General features: G+C 46.1%; 1 long non-coding RNA gene across 1 annotated transcript in view; it reads right to left on the bottom strand.

The window, feature by feature from the left end:
- The window catches only part of LOC310757503, a 36,425-nt gene extending 15,753 nt beyond the window's left edge, over nucleotides 1-20,672 (bottom strand). The window contains exon 1 of the long non-coding RNA XR_014545274.1: nucleotides 20,542-20,672. This is a non-coding gene — a long non-coding RNA (uncharacterized lncRNA). The remainder of the gene's footprint in view (nucleotides 1-20,541) is intronic.
- Between the last annotated feature and the right edge of the window lie 63 nt (nucleotides 20,673-20,735).

The raw sequence follows: 20,735 nt of genomic DNA, 5'->3' as shown, positions 1-20,735 counted from the left end.
CAGCTGAATGAAAGGTCTCTGTGTTAAATGTTCATCTGGGATTGCGTGGCGAGTTCCCGCCCCCCACCAAGATAAATAAAGACACAAGACACCATAATTTAAGGTTAAATGGGCGAATTAGGCCACAACTTTATTGAATTCAGGAATGAGAGGCATTGGCTTAGGCATTGGTCCTAGCGACTATCCGGCTCCAGCCCATTTGCTGGAGAAACGGGGAAGGGTTAACACTATATCGGGGGAGTCTCCTGCCGAGGCACGTCGACTAGGAGCTCCCCCGGGTCACCGCTCTGGGGCGTGCCTTTGGCCCACACCTCCATAGGCTTTGGACAGGGCCACGCCCCCCGGAGTCCTTTAACGGACCACCCTTCGCTCGCTGGGGGGAGGTGATGGCGTTCCTCCCACACACACACATCCTCTTAATCCCTTCTTACCAATGCCTAACCGCCACACGAGCAATCGCTCGCCGCCAATACTCTCATGCCTGAAACCAATCCTTTATGCCATTTTCGATATCCATCAGCCAATATCATTTCCCGCATCCGAAAGACGCACGCCATCAAGCCGGTAGAGGGCCTCACAGTTGAAACGTATGCCCGGGTGGTCAATGACCCTCCCACCCAGGGCCGCCACTCTACGCACCACTGCCCGATCCAAGGCTTTCCTAGCCCTATTTATGGCTATCGGGCACCTGCAATCTCTCCAAACCCGCCTCTCCATCAATGAGGCCCAAATAAAAATAATAGTGACGTTTGGGTAAGAGGCCTTAAGTTCCTCAAAGTCGCTAAAGATATGCCACATCAAGTCAACTGCCTTTCTGTAAGCTAACTCATTTTCACTTAATTGGATAACTAAAGCATCTGGGGGGCCATCCGCTGCCGCTCTGGCCCTAATAGCGAGCAACATTTCGGTCCAGCGCATTTCCCTCTGAGAGATCCAAGATATATTGATGTAGTTAAGGTGCAGCCCGAGACCGGAATTGATGGCGCGGACCCTGGCCCAATGCTGTGCCTGATTATCTAGATGCGCGCCCTCATAGCTCCTGCACCCTAGGTCCCCATTAACGGCATGGTTTCTATCCCAGTGGACGGTGCAGGGCCTGTACTCCAAATACGCACCACAACGTCACCTGAAAGCAAAAGAAGGTAACAAAGCCAGGTCAGGTATACTGTGAACAATCACAAGGTCTTATGAATATATCCTTTATATGCATCAGACTTCCCTTAATGCATCAGTCTTCCACTGCCCCCAAGTCCTTCATCCTTTCAGCTGAGAGTCCCAAATGCACTGTTGTGGCGGCGGCCCCAATCCTAAAGGAGTTAACCGCGAATTCAGCTGAGGGTAAACCGTAGGCAGCAATTGCCCTTCGCATAACGCACGTGGAATTCAGCTGAGGGTAAACCGCAGGCAGCAATCGCCCTTCGCATAACGCGCGTGGAATTCAGCTGAGGGTAAACCGCAGGCAGCAATTGCCCTTCGCATAACGCGCGTGGAATTCAGCTGAGGGTAAACCGCAGGCAGCAATCGCCCTTCGCGTAACGCGCGTGGCCTGATGCCGCGCAAGGCCGGAGCCATCCCAATGTTTGAGGAATGGACCTGAGACGGTTGGTCTCACGTACATGAAATGTTTAGTGTCCTTTATTGCTGATCGGTTTTGGAACATTGGACATGCAGGACTAAATTGGATCTGAACAAGGTCAGGTCTCTCAAACTACCCCGGGCAGCGGAATCTGGTTGGCCCTTACAAACCACTTCGCCACTGCGCATAGCGCCAAAGGCAATGGGGTATGCAGCTGTAAATAACTGGGCCTTGTCCTCGGACCAACAGATACTTCTTAATTTTTATTTTTTTATTATTATTATTAATATTATTATTATCATCATCATCATTTTACTTTTATTTATTTATTTATTTTGGAATTGGCATAGAATGTCGTAAGTTAAGGGCCTTCTACCATCACTTTTAGGAGGTTGCAGCCTGCGCCAGCCCTACAGTGCCCTTCACACTAAGAAGGCCACACCAGGGTCTCTGGATTAAACAACCTTACAGAAAAAGGAGATTGCCGCCTACTGGATGTTTAAGAGTCTTTGCTGCACGACCCAGCACCCTCCAATCTACCAAGTATTGCAGAGCTTCAGCCTTGGTAGGAGGTGTGTCAAGCCTAGGATTTTTTAATTTGCCTTGAGGTGTGTCAAGCCTAGCTTTCTTCTTCTTCTTCTTCTTATTATTATTAATTTATAAATTTGCCTTGAAACTCCATAAAGTCCACCCAAGCCTTTTTATAAGATCTAAGTGTGGACGGGGCTCCTGAAGCTAATACTCCCTTCAGGACATCACGTTCCCAAGGCTCCAAAGGTGCTCCCGGAATGGCTGTGGCAATTTGCTGCGCCTGGGCATCCGTGATGCCCTTGTTAACCCCGGGGTAAATTTGGTAGAGAAATAGATGTTTAATTCTGAGCACAAAAGGACAAAGGTCCGGGACAGATTTGCCACTCTAGGAGAGTGCGATAATTGTTATGACAGGACACTGCCAACCGTTTGATTGTCGGTCCAGAAGCATACCTGGTGATTCCTGAACTCTTCAGCCCGCAAATGCCACTGTACTTTTGTTGAGGTGACCGAAGCGTGAATTTACCCTGGCCAAGGGTGACCTTCTTGAGGGGAAGAAGTTGCAGAATTAATTTTTAAGTGCTGCTAGCCTCTCCCTAGGTAGGTGGGATGTCTGTGCGATTGTGTCCAATTCAATACCCAAAATAGGTTATGATCAAAACTGGACCCTCTGTTTTGTCCGCCACCAAAGGTACCCCAAGCTCCTCAGCCAGGGAGGTGAAAGCCTCTAAAGGGGAAGCGCAATCAGGGCTATTACTAATGATGGAGGGGGAAGAGTTATCGAGGTAATGGGTCACCCCTTCCGAACCAGTTCTAAAGCGAAGAGCCCAGTCCAAAATTGCACTAAATGACTCAAAGACTGCACAAGCTACTGAGCACCCTATCGGCATAATAATAATAATAATAATAATAATAATAATAATTTATTATTTGTACCCCACCCATCTGGCTGGGTTTCCCCAGCCACTCTGAGCGGCTTCCAACAAAGATGAAAGATACACTAAAATGTCACATATTAAAAACTTCCCTGAGCAGGGCATAGATTTGTCTATGGAATGAGCCCCCTCAAATCTGAAAACCTAGCCATAGAAATTCCTCAGGGTGAATTGGCAGGAGACAGAAAGTCGACTCAATGTCGCACTTAGCCAAGAGCGCGCCCCTGCTGAACCTGCGCATATGCTTTATAGCCTGATCAAAGGAGGCATATTTCACAGAACAAGGCTTCTGTGGTATTGCATCATTGACTGAGCCACCTCTAGGGTAGGGTAGGTTGTGGATCATAGGATACTCTCCTGGAGTCTATGGGGGGACAATGCCTAAAGGTGAAATGAGTAAACCCGCTATAGGTGGCTCCCTGAAGGGGCCGGCCACCCTCCTGGCCAGAAATTTCTTTAATTTCTTTTTTTGCAATAGCCGGCATTTCCCAAACTGATTCTTTGATTTGGGGGGGGGGGATTTCCCTGAGTTAGGGGGTAATGAAACGAGGATCTTGAAGCCATAAGAGAAACTCTTTCCCAGGGTACTTTGCTGCCTCTATTTTAGGGTATTTATTGAGAAGGGTTCTAAGAGGTGAGAGCTTAACAGAAGAGAACATCACAGTCAAGCGGCAAATTCATACCAGTTTGTGACTGTTCTTTTTGGCGGGTCTGTGAGCTTTTAAGACCCTTGGTGGAAATGCCCCCTGCTGCCCGGAAAGGGCTGTTTACCTTTAAAACATGAAGACGCTGGGTGGTTACCTATGCACTTCACACATTCATGCGCATACTTACAATTTGGCCCCTGGCACACACCCGTGTTGTACTCCCAGCAAACCTCATGGTGAGGGACTTGCTTAGCTTCACATTTTCCAACTTTCCTTTTTCCACATAGGGACCCATTTGCTCCATCCTGTAATTCTGGTCGCTCGGAACCCAGCAGGTGGTGGGCAGCAGGAAGCTTTTCTGAATCGTCCTCGGCATCAGAAGGCTTACTTCTTTTGCTCTTCTTGGCCGAATGCTTCTTCTTACTTAGACTTCTTTCTCCCTTGCCCATCATTGGCAACTGGTGCTGTTCTGCAGCCGCTGACACTTCCTGTTGCCCCTGCGTCTCATCATCCGATGATGTTTTGGAGCCCTCTTCCGCAGTAAAGGCTGAGGTTGTGAATCCTGTAGAATACTGGGAAAGCCTGGGGTATACTGAGAGGCAGAAAGGTTATAATTGCAAGCATGAGCCCTACCTCCCGAGGATCTGTCATTGGAAACCCAGGGACACGTAGACTGTAATTATGTGTGTGAGGATGCTTAAATGGATTGCTACCCGAATGTGGAACCCTAAATAAGGAGGCCAAAGTGCAAGGGAGCTCCTCATTGCTGGACGGAAGTACTCACTATTAGGGAAGAGGCCGCAGTGACCATGGGCCTGAATTGTTGGTAAAAGGTTTCAAAAGCAGAGGAAACACTGACTAGGCCTGTGGGTTGCAGGGCACAGGAGGCTACCCTGACCCATCTTGGACAAAGGACCCACTGTTGAATCATTGGCTGCTCTCAGCACTGCCGCGGTGGCCGCGGAGGTGCCGGGGCGGTCCACAACGTTAGGTGGCGTATCCGGGATGCATTCTTGGGTGAGCGCCAGAGGTGCTGCTGGCACCTGGTCTGCGGGCCTATATTGCCTATAAAATGTCTAAAACGCATTGAAAAAACTGTGCCAAAGCCTGTGGGTTACTGGGCACTACGAAGGCCTGAGGCCCCTCTTGGTTCCCTTGTGCCACCCCAGATATCGCAGCATTTTGCTGGTTCTCATGAGCAGACATAGTTTGATACCCTTAATTAGCCTGGTTCACCAAAATCAACGCCAACTAGCTTGGATTATATGCATGAAAAGCGATCAATATCACGGTAGTTCAGTATTGTCTGCACTGGTAAGCTTAAAGGACCCAAAGATGCCTAACTAATCTCCAACAGATTGTATTTAGCTGCAAACAATATCACCGTAGCTCAGTATTATCTGCACTGGATAGCAGTCCAAAATACCAGCCCACACCTCAAAGCAATGTATTTTGAGGAATACTGAGTTTATAATAAACAGAAGAGAACCTTTGATAATGTAAGCAGCTATGCAGCAAGCTAGAGGTAGAATTATAAATTGTAACCCAGCAATACACCAGTGAAAAATGATAAATTGACTTATGCAACAAACCTAAGCAGAGCAAAGCTCCCAAGAGCCCTTAAGCACTATTATCAAAATCAACCAAATGGATTAAATTGCCAGATTAAATATATACTTATAAACCAACAGATGAAATACCAGAAAGAGATGAACGTAGAAGAGGCATGAGCTATTTACTTTAGATTCCCTATAAACCTGTATGCAAAGCTCGCAAGAGATTGCAGGCGAAGAAGCCCTTTAATAAATCAAATGATATTGTTGCCGGAAATATCCGAGGGCTCCCTTGGACAAAAAGTAAAGACACCAACCAGGATAACTTGGAGCAAAACAGCAGCCTGTAGGCTTGGCCTTTATTGAACTGTTGCAACAGGGTGTTCCCCTCACTTGCAAGAGAGAGGAAAGACCCCGAAAAATAGTGTGCAAGGTCTTATAAAAACTTTTTGAAATTCCCCTCCTCTAGGGCAAGCCCACCCCCAGAAACATCATGCATACATTACAGAAAGGAGGGGTTGAGGGAGGAGTTGGTGGTAACCTGAGTGTCTTGTCACCTGGCTAGTTCCTCCTTTCCTCCCTCCCATGAGTCACTTCCAGGAGACAAAGGGGAGTTTGCAGTTTCCTGCCCCCTGAGGGAAGATCTGATCATTGTCCATTGTTTCAGTCCATGCTGAATCCACTCCCATATGCAAGTTCTTTGTGATCTTGATTGTCTTCTGTCTGGGATCATCAGGGTTGGCATAGCAACTGGGCAGGGCTCCTGTGGATGTGCTGAGACGGTGAAGGGATTATGGCTGACCAGGACCAAGGCACCCCCCTTTGATAGTTCTTGTCATATGGAGTAAAATAAAATGGAACAGTGCAAATCCGATGTATGGTTGATTTTCTATGAATTTATAACAGAAATGTGGCGTATGTAGTGTGTGAGTGTGTGAAGTTTGTACAAACAGAATGATTGGGGTGGGGGGGTTCCTGCTACAGTTCCCCCCTTCGGAGATAAGATTGCAAAGGTGGCTACTTTGCAATCCTTTTCTCCGCACAATTTAAGGTGGTAAATATTAACCTGCTATTCTCCGTCCCAGATGCGTGTCTCCATGTGTACCTGAAAGGGACTCGGATGTCATGCTTCTTAAGGATATTTGCATAGAAATACAATGGTGTAACAGTGCACATAGTTAGACTTAGGATATCACGTAAAATTAATATTTTGTTGCTCAGTTACTTGTGGCATTCTAGTACCTTGGAAGAAATATTTTCTCAATAGTGGCGTATGCTTTACATTTAGCAGGAAGGTCCACTAATGACTGAAAAATGCAGTTTGCTTTGTCCCCCGCCATTTTTGTGTTCTCAGGTGTCAAGGTAGCTCTTCTGTGGTCTCACACCGGCCTGGTGTCACAGTAGTGGCAATCCCTGGTGAATCCACTTAGGGCTTTCATATTAACCATGTTGCCTGGCACTCACCCCAGCTGGCACAGGTTTGGGCACGTCATGAGGGAAATGTCCTTGCCTTGGCCATTCTATGGGATTTTATTATTATAGGCTCTGGTCTTGCAGTCATGGGAAGTTGCTCACTTGCACTTTAAGGACCAAAAAGCTAATTGCAGCCTGGATACACTTGCCCAATTCAAAATGAGTCCAATTTGAATTTATATTGCCCCATGGTTCCCAACTTCTCAAACCAGTCCGTTAAACAAAACCATACTTAGAGGGCATTTGTCCAAATAAGTCAATTTAACTCTATAAGGGATTATTCCTGCTAAACCAAAGCATATGCACTTTCATGTATCTTATCAGCTTCTCTTTGGTTAAGCGAGTTTTTAGCACATTTTAAAATGGGTAGGGAAGTTGGCAGAGTGCCAGGTGAAACAACTAAATGTGGTTATAAATTTATCTAGTTCTAAACATTGGACTACATAATAGCCTGGTCTGTTAAAAAGCATAAAATGTATGAGAATCCTCCACTGGGTTGTAAGGAATAAGACATTAAGCATAAAAACAATTACACACAAAAATAGCCACAAAAATAGCCCCCCCTCAACATTTGTGGAAATAACACACTGTCAGACACATTTCAACATTCCTACATAATAACACATAATACAAAACAAACTAATTAAGTATCAGTTGCATATCTTGAGACAATTGTGATATTTTATGTATGTATCTTTTGAATCCTGGAGCACAGTCTTGAGGTTCAAAAGTGAGAAGATGTCCTTAGAATTCTACTCCACCCCCCTTTGTCAGCCCCACTTCCCCTTTGAAAGGATTTGCTGTGGCCACTTTGAAAACTTTGGTGTCTGTTGTTGTTGCTGTAGGTAATAGTCTTGTGGTGGCGAAGCTTTTCATTGGATCTGTAGTAACACATCTGTAGAAGTGATATCCTGTAAGGGGCAGGACTTAAAGACAGAGTTAGAAGGGGCAAAAGGTAAAAAAGGATGTCCTTCAATTTACGTGGGAAGCTGCAAATAATAAAAATCTTAGCGGATTAAGCATTTCATTCATTTCAATATTATTATCACATTTCCATATAATTACTGTTATTATCTGCCAAGTTTGTTTGCTTTCCTTCACTTAGTTTGGCTGTGGAAGAAACGAAGGGACAAAACCTTTGTTAATTTGAACACAATTGGCAAGTTATTAAACTTTTTGCTTATGTGGGTCCGAGTTCACGTATCCTGTTTTAAAGGGGGAAACAAAATTTTTCTTTCTTTCTTTGAAAATCTCTGTCAGGAATGCTGTTCCTATAATGCACACAAAGCCTGTTGTAAAAGTTAAATCCCGTGGGGGGGGGGGGACTAGTCAAGAGTGGAACTCACAGTGGGAGCGTTTTGATGTTTACCTGTGAAAAGAATTTGGCATGTTAAGATTTGGAACCTGGAAAGCTCTTGACTTTTGATGGGCTAGGTTTTTTTGTTTTTTTGTTTTGTTTTGTTTTTTTAACTCTTTTGTCTTCCATAGCCCCTGGAGCAAAAGACACATTAAGGGTAATTTCCCTCAATGGTTCCAAGTTTTACATAAGGAAATTTGGATAAGTTTCTCCCTGCAGCTCAAGCTCTCAAAACCTCCTCTTCCCCCTTACAGTTCCCCCCTTCTTCCTCTCTCTCTCTCTCTCTTTTGTGTGTGTGTGTGTGTTTGTTTGTTTTTTTTTTTAAGCTGATCTAGCCTCTGTGCATGTACAGAGTTCATGTCTCAGTAAACCTTTTATACTATTGAAAATGTTGAATCTTTTGGCTAAATTACCATTTGAATAAGGGAAGGTGAGGGTAAGGAGTAGATTTTAAAATAGGGTTAGATTTTAAAACAAAAAAGAGAAACTCAGCAATTCAAGTATTCACCAAAGCTAGCAATTGTAGCCCAAGCAAAGGGACTGCTTCCTTTATGTACAGGAAAGGGCTAATATCCCTCTGGCCATTCGCGGAACAATGCCACGCCCTTATATATGGGGGAAAATGGCCAGAGAGTCAAAATTCATAGGTTTTTTTTTTGTTTTTTTTATTCTCAGTCATTTCAGCCTTACCATTTGCAGACAATATATATATATATATCTATTTCTGCCCTTTATTTACAGGATTGGTCAAGGCGCATATGTATTTTTATGTGCTTAAACTTTGAATTGACTTTGAAGTCTGATTTTTAAATAGTAGACAAAATGATAAACACTGTAATCACTCAAATGCTTGATATTACCAGTTGTGCTTCAAAAACATCAAGGCTTCACCTCTCACCTTTTAAAACTAAAGAGCAAAGCTAGGCTGAATTTCAACTACATCACCACACCAGAATTTAAGAATTACCCTCCAATGCTTGCAGACACATGTCCCTTCCACACAGCCACAAATTGGGAGAGTTGAAAGAGACCCTGGGGTCATCTAGTCCAACCCTCCAAAATATAGGGTTCACAGCAAGATTTCACAGCAAGATTTGTACTATCAAAGAGACATACCCATTTAAGTACAGATTTACAACTGAGAAAGGAAACATCTATGCTCCTATCATGTACTAATGAAGAGGAAAATAAAAGTACCCAACTTTACACAGAACCCTTTTAGCAGATCTTGAGATAGTTTGAGGGAGTTTACTTCCTTAGACTAAAGAATGCAAGTTCCTAGTGAAATGATATTTAAAGGAAGATTGAAGTGAACAGTTTTTTTGTGTTTGTTTTTTTTTCTATGATAGGGAGAGGATCTTTTATTAAGCATAGTTAAAACAGCCATAGATTTGATTTAAAGGGAATACAAAAGTGAACAATTTTTTTTTCTGAACTTGCAGAGGAATAGTAAGCCTAATTTAGATTTTTTTTTTTTTTTAAATAACCACACATAGGAAAGTGAGATGCAGGGTACCTTAGGAAAGATTGCTCCCCCCCTCTTTGCAGTTTCCTTTAAAGGAAGCTTACTCGGGAGTAAATTTACCTGGCACAGAAGTAAGAAGGGAGAAAAAAACTGAAAGAGACAGAATGAAACAAGGGGGGGCATTTTCTGAGAAAAGAGGCCAGGAAGTCTTATAGAGACTGATATCAGGAGCCTTACAATAACTCTTCTGTCCAACCAAATCAAAGTTAAAACTGGACTCACATATTTTTCTTAGAAGGAACACCATACTTTCATAGGCATATGCTTGATGAAATACATACACTGCATTTTAGCTTGAGAGAGCAATTGTGCTCAACTAGGCTTTTGCAGCAGAAACATTAGGTTAACTTCACATTCCAAAATAGACTGGAACACAGGTGTACTCACAAACTCAAAAGTTACAACAAAACATCATTTACCATTAGACTTAAAATCACCCTCCTCACTTAAACTAGAGGAAGGAGGTGGGGTAATCCTCCTTTCAGAACACAAGTAGCCCGTATACAGGATTTTACCACTTGGGAGGAAAACTCTCTTTTAGAGCTTCTCTCAAAGAACAAACATTTGCACACTTCATTCTCCATTTTGTCTTGTTTCAGGTTGACAAGGCCCAACATGGCTTCCTTAGATTTAAAATTTTGAAGCAAGCTTGCAATTTTAAAAACTATGTGCATTTAAGAACAGTCTGTGGATGCCGAAGCCAATGTAAACACAAACCCTTTAAATATTTCTAAATCTTTGAGTACATCTCTTATTCATTTTTTTTTTTTTTAAGAGAAACTAAGTTCTCTAATGTGTGGGCTCTCAGGCTGGGCTGTTATTATATCTACTGCCTTCTGAGCACCATTAAGTTTACGGTTTCATGTTTAGTTTTAGGTTATAGTTTAACAACACAAATTTGATATGTTCAGCTCTCCCTAAGGGTTCACACCCTGATTGTGTTGAAGGATCCCTGAGGTGGCCCAGGTGGTGGGCCTAAGCTACCCACTAAAAGTTACAACGGTCTCGTACTTTGTACTTGAAAGACCATTTTGCCCCTTTATTTTATTTTTTTTTTTTCCAACTGGAGATGACAAGCTGGAGGGGCGTATTAGAATCCTCTCTGGGGCAAAAAGGCTTCATGGAAGTTTTGTTGCCAGGAGGAGTCCAGCTAGGGTGTTTTAGTGAGCTCCCATTTCCCTCTAGTATAAAGGACAGAAAAGGACAGAAAGAATGGACACACAAGGGGGAAGACAAAGAGGGGGGAAAGGGTAGAAAGAAGAAAATAGTATTCTTTCAGTATTTAAGGTACCTTTGATTATCTCTTTAACTCAATTCCTGCCTATCAACGAACCGCAAATAACTTATCATCTATAAAACCTCAAACATCAGCCTTAAAACCACGGGTCTCTCTCTCTACCCGCTACACAACCATGGATCCTGAAATTCTGCCTCAGTACTGCTTACACAACTAGTCCTAGTGTGGGGCCCCAATTCCCCCTCTACCACCCACGACAGCCTCCTGCCTAGCCTTTGAGACTAAGTTCGGACCCCTACTGAACGCCTGCGCAATGCCGTGCCAGATCGGGGTCCGAGAAAACACCCAAGGTTCGAAAGGAAGCAAATGACCTTGCGTTAAAATACTTTTGAAAAGACGCCTCTGGACGACTCCGAGAGAGGGACGTCAGAGAAAACAGTAAAGAGCCACGCTTTCCCGGACTCAATTCCAAGACGGAAAACGGGGGAGAAAAGGAGAGAGTGAGATCGGAAGGACGCCTCTGGACGACTCCGAGAGAGGGACGTCAGAGAAACAGTAAAGAGCCACGCTTTCCCGGACTCAATTCCAAGACGGAAAACGGGGGAGAACAGGAGAGAGTGAGAGAATTAGCGTTCCCGGGCGACTCCGAGGGGTAACGCTGGAAACAAAGTACCACAATTTCCCCGGCCACGCTCCGAAAAGGAAATTGGGGAAGAGAAAGGAAAAGTGATAGGCGTACCCGGACGACTCCGAGGGGTAACGCCGGAAAACAGTAAAGGGGTCACAATTTCCCCGGCCACACTCCGAAAGGGAAATTGGGAGAAAAGGGAAAGTTTTAGACGTACCCGGACGACTCCGAGGGGTAATCGTCTGACAGTAAAGTTCCGCGATCTCCCTGGCCACACTCCGAGGGGGAGAATCGGGGGAGAAAAGGAGAGTATCTTAGGCGTACCCGGACGACTCCGAGGGGTAACGCTAGAAATGAAAGAAGGAAAGTCTGGCTGTCGTGGAGACGTTACTTTACCTCCCCCCTCCCAGTGTATTTACTTCAAACCATACTCACGTTCGAAGATGTCCCCCGCGGATCCCGGGATCCTTTCCCTCTAGCCGGCTTGACCTTGCCTTTGCTCCCCCTGGCTGGGCTTTTGGTGACGATTGATTACCGCCCACAAAGAGGAGGCAGGGAGAGGAAGAAGGATCCCTGGGCTAAGGTTGCCCAGTGGCGCCCGATCCCCTCTATCTCCCTCCTCACCTTCGCAGGAGAACCAAGTGTCCCTGAGCATGGTCGCCAAACTGTTGCCGGAAATATCCGAGGGCTCCCTTGGACAAAAAGTAAAGACACCAACCAGGATAACTTGGAGCAAAACAGCAGCCTGTAGGCTTGGCCTTTATTGAACTGTTGCAACAGGGTGTTCCCCTCACTTGCAAGAGAGAGGAAAGACCCCGAAAAATAGTGTGCAAGGTCTTATAAAAACTTTTTGAAATTCCCCTCCTCTAGGGCAAGCCCACCCCCAGAAACATCATGCATACATTACAGAAAGGAGGGGTTGAGGGAGGAGTTGGTGGTAACCTGAGTGTCTTGTCACCTGGCTAGTTCCTCCTTTCCTCCCTCCCATGAGTCACTTCCAGGAGACAAAGGGGAGTTTGCAGTTTCCTGCCCCCTGAGGGAAGATCTGATCATTGTCCATTGTTTCAGTCCATGCTGAATCCACTCCCATATGCAAGTTCTTTGTGATCTTGATTGTCTTCTGTCTGGGATCATCAGGGTTGGCATAGCAACTGGGCAGGGCTCCTGTGGATGTGCTGAGACGGTGAAGGGATTATGGCTGACCAGGACCAAGGCACCCCCCTTTGATAGTTCTTGTCATATGGAGTAAAATAAAATGGAACAGTGCAAATCCGATGTATGGTTGATTTTCTATGAATTTATAACAGAAATGTGGCGTATGTAGTGTGTGAGTGTGTGAAGTTTGTACAAACAGAATGATTGGGGTGGGGGGGTTCCTGCTACAATATAAAACCCGGATCTCTTTTTCCTTATAACTATTAATTGACTATACCAAATTATAAAACTTAATGCCTAGGCAGAGAGTAAATGACACAGCTCCACAGAGCACTGCAAGCTGAAAGAAATAATTTGAATTCCAATATACTGTGCACTAATGCTTCAATTTAATTTAAATGTAAGTATAAACAAAAGCAGTCAAATTAATTAGAGGATATTAATTCTAAGATCAGCCTAGCCAGAGATGCTGTAGCCAGCTCTATACAAGCTTATGCACCAAGAGGAGGCGCTCCCTGCAGCCCCTTGTGCGCTCTTATTTAAGCTAGGCTCTTTTAATAATTGCGCTATCATCCTTTGTTATATTGCTTAAGTTTATTTCCTTTGTTTATATTGCTTTTGAATTTAAAACCAACGAGAAAGTGAGGGGCACTCGAAAAGGAGATAGCTCCCACGTGGTTTTGCCTCACCTAAAATGGCTGCCGCCGCAAGGCCACATGGGCAATCAAAATGGCGGCCGTAATGCGTTCCAGTTGCCTAGCGACAATGAACACGTGCGAAAACACTTCACTCTAGCCCTTTAACACTGAAAAAATTCCTAATAATCCCCCTGGTGGTTTTGTTGGTTTGTTTGTTTGTTTTTCCGGTTAGGCTTAAAAGGGAGGGTTTGTAAAATTACTTCCCACGTCGAATGCCTATAGTAAAATGGCGGCCGCCCGGAAGGCCACGTGGGCGGATGAAATGGCGGCCGGGGCGCGCTGGTTGCCTGGCAACGGCGCAGCTGTTTCTGACGCTTTCCAGGTCTAAACTTCCGCGCGAAAATAAAACAGCCTGCTCAGCGGAAGCCACTCACCCCCTCAAGAATGCTGCTGAAATGATTATTTAACAAGAAATTCTGCCCCTCACCCTGGCAGGAAAATGAAACACAACCGGCACAAAACGCAGCCCTCACCGCGCTCCCCTGCACAAACCCCTAGCTAAAACCTGAAGCCGCAACAGCAAAACCTGATTGGATGGGTGCACTGCGTCCTCCGAACGGCCGTGGAAATAACGAAGAGGAGCCAAACGTTCTTCCTTGAGCTCCTTGCAGAACAGGCAGTCAGCAGCCGAGGGCAGGCAACGGATCACCAGGAAAAGCTCTACCAAGCTGAATAAATTCCTCTGCAGGGGGCATGCAGAAGCAGGCACGGCAAATTCCTGAGGGCAGGGAACTTGCACCGAAACATACAGAGGTCCCTGTAAAACTGTAGACGTGAAAGAGATGCTGGAAGGGAAGCACGCACACAGTGATTTTAGCTCAATTACAGCTACAGTTAAACTGCAGCAGCTGGAATGGAGCGCAAAGGGGAAACCCCCAGAAGGAGAAAAGCCCCAAATTGGTTTCAGCTCCAAAACTAGAGATAACAACTCCTGAAAATCAAGCAGTTTAGAAATCAAGCAACACCAGCAGCGAATGCTGGAAATTCTCTGTAAAAGAAAGGGAGCTTTTTCTGTGAAGCTACAGCATATTCCACGAGGTGCCCTGCCGCTAAGAACAAAGGCAACAAAGAAGCAAGGCAGGAACGCTCCAGGCAACGATAAGATCTCGGACAAACAGAAACAGCTGATATGCAGGAAACAACCGTGGGGGCTAGCCGGGGAAAAGAGGGCGAGCCCCCTCTGCACCGGCCCTAAATAGGGCAGGCCATGCCCCCCTGGGGGGGGAGATGCGGCCGGGATTCCCCTGCTCTGGGGGGGGGGCTGAAACCAGCCCCCGCTCATGTGGGGGTGGGCGTGAAGCCCGCAACCCCACCTCCTGGGCAGGCCGGAAGGGGCTTTGCTTTTAAAACTCATCTCCTTTTTTCTGTGCTCTTGTGTTCCTGTTTTGAGCTGTTTTTATTAATTATTTTCTGCATTGGCTTTTGACCTGTGGAAGGTGACCAGTGAGGGTGTGGTTTTTTTGTGTTTCTTAGTTCACAGAAGTGTTTTAAAGGAATGTGTGAAAGAATTACGGCTAGGGGAGATTAGTGAAAGGGACTGAGGAGTGAAGTGAAGATGGCTGTGAAGTCTCTGAACAGAGGTCCACAACCTAAGGCCCGTGGGCTAGTTCTGGCCCAAATGGGGTTTGGATCCAGCCCGCAGATGGTCCAGAAATCGCCTCATGGTTCTGATTCATATAGTTTGGTCTGCACCATTTCTCTCTCTCTTTTTCTCTTCCTGATGGCGGCGCCTCCTGCCTCCCTTCTGGCTTCTCCCCCGCCCTGCAGAGGAAGGGGGCTAGCCTTTGATTGGTGCCAGCAGCATTGTTTCCCTCTGATTGGTTGCAGAGTTCTTTCCTCCTCCCTTCCTCCTGCTAGAGCCTGGGCTTTGTTTGTGCCAGCGTGATTGCTCGACGGCCGCCATTGAAGGCAGCCCCTCTCCGGCCCTCAGCTGGCTCACTGCTCCTGCCACTGCAGTGAGTGGTTCCATTCTGAGACACCCTCCCAGGGTTCTGGGGTGTGCGAAGCCTTGTTTCCCTGTTTTTAACTCTGCTACCGAAAGCCTCTCCCCCTCCAATACAGGACAGCGGAGAACATACATCCTTCTGCATAAGGAACCGCTCGCTGCAGAAGGATACGTGATCTCCGCTTTCCCATCTTGGAGGGGGAGACTCTTTTGGTAATGGAGTTAAAAACAGGGAAACAAGGCTTCGCATACCCCAGAACCCTGGGAGGGTGTCTCAGAACGGAACAGATATGTTCCGGTGCAGAACTGAGACCTTTGGAACTTTATTATTTTTTGGTTTAATCTTTGGATCGTGTAGTAACGAGAGAATGTGCACGTGCGCTCCGTCCCGCAGCGAGCTTTGAGGACAGTGATCCGGCCCTCGAATTTAAAAGGTTGCTGACCCCTGTCTCTGGGTGTGCAGAAAAGAATTTGGAAGTGTTTGTTTTCATTTTGGGGGCCATGATGTTTGGCAACCCTCTCTTTTTCAAGAGCTAGTGTCAGGGCTATGAGAGGCTAAGGAAAAGCCTTTTGTTTGTTTTTAATTAAAAAAACCTTTAAAATGTGACAAATATTTGTGGGGGCTCCATCTGTTGCTGCTGCTGCTGAGGAGTTCTCTGGATCTCACCCTCAAATGTCTGCCATGATGGTAGCAGGATGGGAGAAGTCAAGTGCCCAGAATCAAAAAGGAAAAAATATTTTCTGCATCTTTCTTGAATGAAAGTCTGAAATCTCAGACAAAGCTCATGTTGACAGCATAGAAGCTGTTGTTCAGTAACCAATTAATGTCATATTTATCACTGCTCATGAAAAGTCTACCCTTCAGAGAAACAAGGCGGTATTTCATACAATATAATGATGTCCTAAATAAACAATCAGATATATTTGCCTTCTGGAGGGTGGGGCAAGATGCTGAGGGAATCTGTATTATATCTGGAGGAGAGAAGGTGGGGGAGGGGAGGGAGCTCAGTGCACCCAGAAGACACCAGTTGTTGGTTATAGTTGCATCTATATAAAGTGCATAGCCTTTGCCCCTCCATAAAGAAATGGGGAGGAGACAAGAGCTGGAATAGCTGACCAGAAGGAAATGTAAGCTGGGAACTTCATGTTGCTCCCCAGCTCCCTGACCCCGAGAAAAGACTCATCCAGGGAGGCAGGTGAGCATCACAGCTAAACCCACATTATGCTCTCCAGTAGCTAATCACTCAGACAGGGCTATTTTCATCCAGTTCTTTGTGTTTGTGTGTGGGGGTGGGGGTGGTTTTACCTTCTCTTCTTCCCTTGCAATCATGACAAAAATGAAACCTCCACGGCGATGCTTTTAGCCCCAGAAGAGGAGCTCCCCTTAGTGTCAAGGAATGTGTCCAAGGGAGCATCTAGAGCCTACCATCCTTTTGTCCCTGGCCCCTTCCCCTCCTCTCTCTGCCATCCCAGGGCCACTCTTGACTCCCCAGCCGGAGACTAGATCTGTCTGTGGTGGTGAGATGTCCTGGCTGGTTGAAGGACCACTTCCTGTTTCCTGGAGCTCCATCCTGCCTTCTCATGCAAGGTGGAGTCATGAAGCAGGTGAAGGCTGAGCACACCTAAGGGTGGCGCAGTGGGTGGGTGGGATTCTGCTTAACCTTTCCCCATCTGCTCCTTTTCTGCATCAAAATCCCCACACCAGAAGGAGCAGCGTGAGGGCGCAATCAATGTTATGGAGATGTGTTGAAAGGCATTGCTTCATGACCCTAAGAGCCCCTTCTCAAAAAACAAGCATTCAGAGAATTTAAACTACACACACATACACACACACACACACACACACACAAACACGTTTAGAACAGATAATTACCCCCCCACAAAGAGTCAGTCTGGTGCCACATTGTGTAGGGGTCACTGTAACACGCTCTACATGGGGCTGCCTTTGAAAAGTGCTCAGAAAGTTCAACTGGCTCAAAGAGCTGCAGACACATTGCTGACCAGGCCTGGCTATAGGCAGCATAGTAAAGGTAAAGGTACCCCTGCCCGTACGGGCCAGTCTTGACAGACTCTAGGGTTGTGCGCCCATCTCACTCAAGAGGCCGGGGGCCAGCGCTGTCCGGAGACACTTCCGGGTCACGTGGCCAGCGTGACATCGCTGCTCTAGCGAGCCAGAGCCGCACACGGAAACGCCATTTACCTTCCCGCTAGTAAGCGGTCCCTATTTATCTACTTGCACTCGGGAGTGCTTTCGAACTGCTAGGTTGGCAGGCGCTGGGACCGAACAACGGGAGCGCACCCCGCCGCAGGGATTCGAACCGCCGACCTTTCGATCGGCAAGCCCTAGACGCTGAGGCTTTTACCCACAGCGCCACCCGCGTCCCTTATTAGTCCATAGGACTCCCTTATTAGTGAGAACTGTGGTTCTCAAGGAAGAGGCAGCCCAGGAATACAAGGTAGGAATTCACCTTGACACTTGCTAACAAAATCCTTTCATAGCTTTTTGTGAGGGTGTGGCTGCTAATGTTTAACCTGGGTTGAGCACTAAGAATTGGGCCTCATCCCTCTGTTATTTAAAATAAAATAAAATGCTTGTTCTGCTTCTAAAGAAACCCTTTAGAATGAATTTTTAGTCTTTTTTAATATTAAAAATCACTATTTTTAACAGCTGTGCAAACCTGCTCCTGTACAATGCAATGTCAGAATAACAAAAGAATTAAACATCTCACGAGAGCCTTGTTTTTTAAATATACAGCTAAAAAACCTAAAAGCTCCTACAACATTTACAAGATACAAATCTAATAGCAGGGCCCCCAGGCACTACAAGGCAACCTGATATTCACGCCCCCCTCCCAATCCCAACTCTGAGCTTTTGGTTTCTCTTTAGACACTCATTTGTGGTCGCCTGGAAGATTTGAGAAAAAGAGAGAGAACATTGTGGCATATGAAGCAAACATAGAAGAAGAAAGAGTGGAACCTTTTGGGCAAGAGGTTCCAGTCAGAGGTTCCACTCTGACAAAAGCATCAGAGGAGGCTGGTATCTTTCCTAATAACTCATTGCTGGAAACAGAAGCTGCAGAGCTCTAACAGAAGGAAGCTTAAACTTGAGAAGTCAGCGGGTGCTTGTTGGAGATGGCTAGGAGAAGCAGCAGCAGTTGCAAATAAGTTCTGCAATGATGAAGAAGCTTAGGATCTCCCTCTGGGACCAGAGAGAGTAAAGTTCACAGGATTACATAAAGGACTGAACATTGTTTGCAAGTGCTACTTTATCATGTTCATCTTATTGTAAGACTGTTTAAGACTCTTCTGCAGTAAAGCTTCAAAAATTATTCTTGTGATGGAGAGAACTCATTTCCACACAAGGTCCAGATCAGGAATTCCATGGAACAACTTGAACAACAAGTACCTGAAGAACCAGACCACGATGTAGCCGTGCTCTTTCCATCCCTTTCTGAGAATTGCAACACTCTGTTCCCCCAAATGGTTCTCCCTTCACTACAGTCATCTGAAGGCACCAACTATGCCCTGTTGGCCCCGATCCTTCTCCGTATGAAGGCTCCCTCCTCTGCTGAATGGAGGCAGGAGACCAGAGACAGCCAAGGAAAAAGCAGGGAAAGACAGACCCTCCAAGTGCCACTGTCTTCCAGGGATGTCCCTGATTTACAGAAGCTGTCGTCAGTTTCTGATTTGATGCCAGAGGGTATGGGGTTATGTGACCCCCAAGTTGTCTGAAGGTAATCCTGTATAGGGATTTTAAAAAATGTTTTATTATGTTTTTATATATGTTGGTAGCTGCCTGGAGTGGCTGGGGCAACCTAATAAGATGTGTGGGGTATAAATAGTAAAATTATCATTATGGAACAGGACACCCCTATTTTCATCAGAGAGATGTTGGAGGGTATGGAAAGATAACAGAGCCCAGCCCTGGCATCTGTTGCTGGAGCTAAGTGATCAGATGACCTAGGCCAGCAGAGCTGGGAACTGGACTGCCTCCTCCAGCTGCTAGGCATTCAGGCAGCTGGGTGGCATCGTCCCAGCTTCATGAAATGGTATTTCAGGAAGATTTCCTGTAGAGGATTTGGAAACCAGGGACTGCATACTGATCGCAAGGAGACTTATTTGTGCAACATACTGAAGAGCTTATAAAATGCCAGGTACATTCCAATGTTCTAATAAATTTTGAGAGACAGCTTTCCAAACAAAACCCACTTATTACAGAATAATAATAATAATAATAATAATAATAATAATAATAATAATAATAATAATAATTTATACCCCGCCCTCCCCAGCCAAGGCCAGGCTCAGGGCGGCTAACAAGCAATAATAAAAACAAGTTGAATGATTATAACTTAAAAACAAAATTAAAATACATTAGAATATTGAAACATTAAAATATTAAAATGTAGCCTCATCGCAGGAAGAGGAAGGAAAAGAAAAAAGAAAGAGAGGGAGGGAGGGAATCAATTTGGCTCCAAGCCAAAGGCCAGGCGGAACAACTCTGTCTTACAGGCCCTGCGGAAAGAAATCAGATCCTGCAGGGCCCTGGTCTCATGAGGCAGAGCGTTCCACCAGGCCGGAGCCAGAGTTGAAAAGGCCCTGGGCTCTGGTTGAAGCCAATCTATCTTCCTTAGGGCCCGGGACCACTAGGGTGTTGCTATTTATGGACCTTGAGGCTCTCCGTGGAGCATACCGGGAGAGGCGGTCCCGTAGGTACGAGGGTCCTAGGCCGTGAAGGGCTTTAAAGGTCAAAAGCAGCACCTTAAATCTGACCCTGTACTCCACCAGGAGCCAGTGCAGCTTGAAAAGCACTGGGTGAATATGCTCCCATGGCAGAGACCCCGTGAGGAGCCTGGCTGCAGCATTCTGCACCCGCTGGAGTTTCTGGGACAGCTTCAAGGGCAGCCCCACGTAGAGCAAATTACAGTAGTCAAGCCTGGAGGTGACCGTCGTATGGATCACTGTGGCCATGTCGGGGCGGAAAAGGTAAGGGACCAACTGCTTGATGACAACAAAAGGGTATAGAAAGGGGAAGTTTTTGGGTTTCTCTAAAAACCATCGGACTATTGTGTACACAATTTCAAGGTAAAATTACACTTTATTTCCGCTTTTTCTTACATGGGACTCGAACTCACAACCTTGAGATAAAGCACCTCACGCTCTACCGACTGAGCTAAGACAATAAGACAACTCAGTGATTTGTGGACACGGGGACACAGATGGCGGCGTGTGAACATCCCTAGAGAAGGGTGCAAAAAGCTTGTTCCCTGCTGCTCCAGACCTAGGAATGGACCAGATCTCATCGGGCTAATCCATTTGCCCCGACAGCTAAGAGCAGAACCTCGAGGATCAGAAGCAGCGGGCTGCAAATAGGAGGGCAGGGGAAGCAGCAGGGCGGTCTCGCAGCCCTCGCCTTGCAAGGAGGCGCATCCGGCCTTGCAGCCTCCCAGGGCCCAACCCACAGCCAGCGAACTC

The sequence above is a fragment of the Podarcis filfolensis genome, assembly GCF_964270895.1.
Source record: "Podarcis filfolensis genome assembly, chromosome: 2".
NCBI lineage: Eukaryota > Metazoa > Chordata > Lepidosauria > Squamata > Lacertidae > Podarcis > Podarcis filfolensis.
The sequence above is the reverse complement of the archived record's forward strand: the minus strand, read 5'-3'. Positions and strand labels throughout refer to the sequence as shown.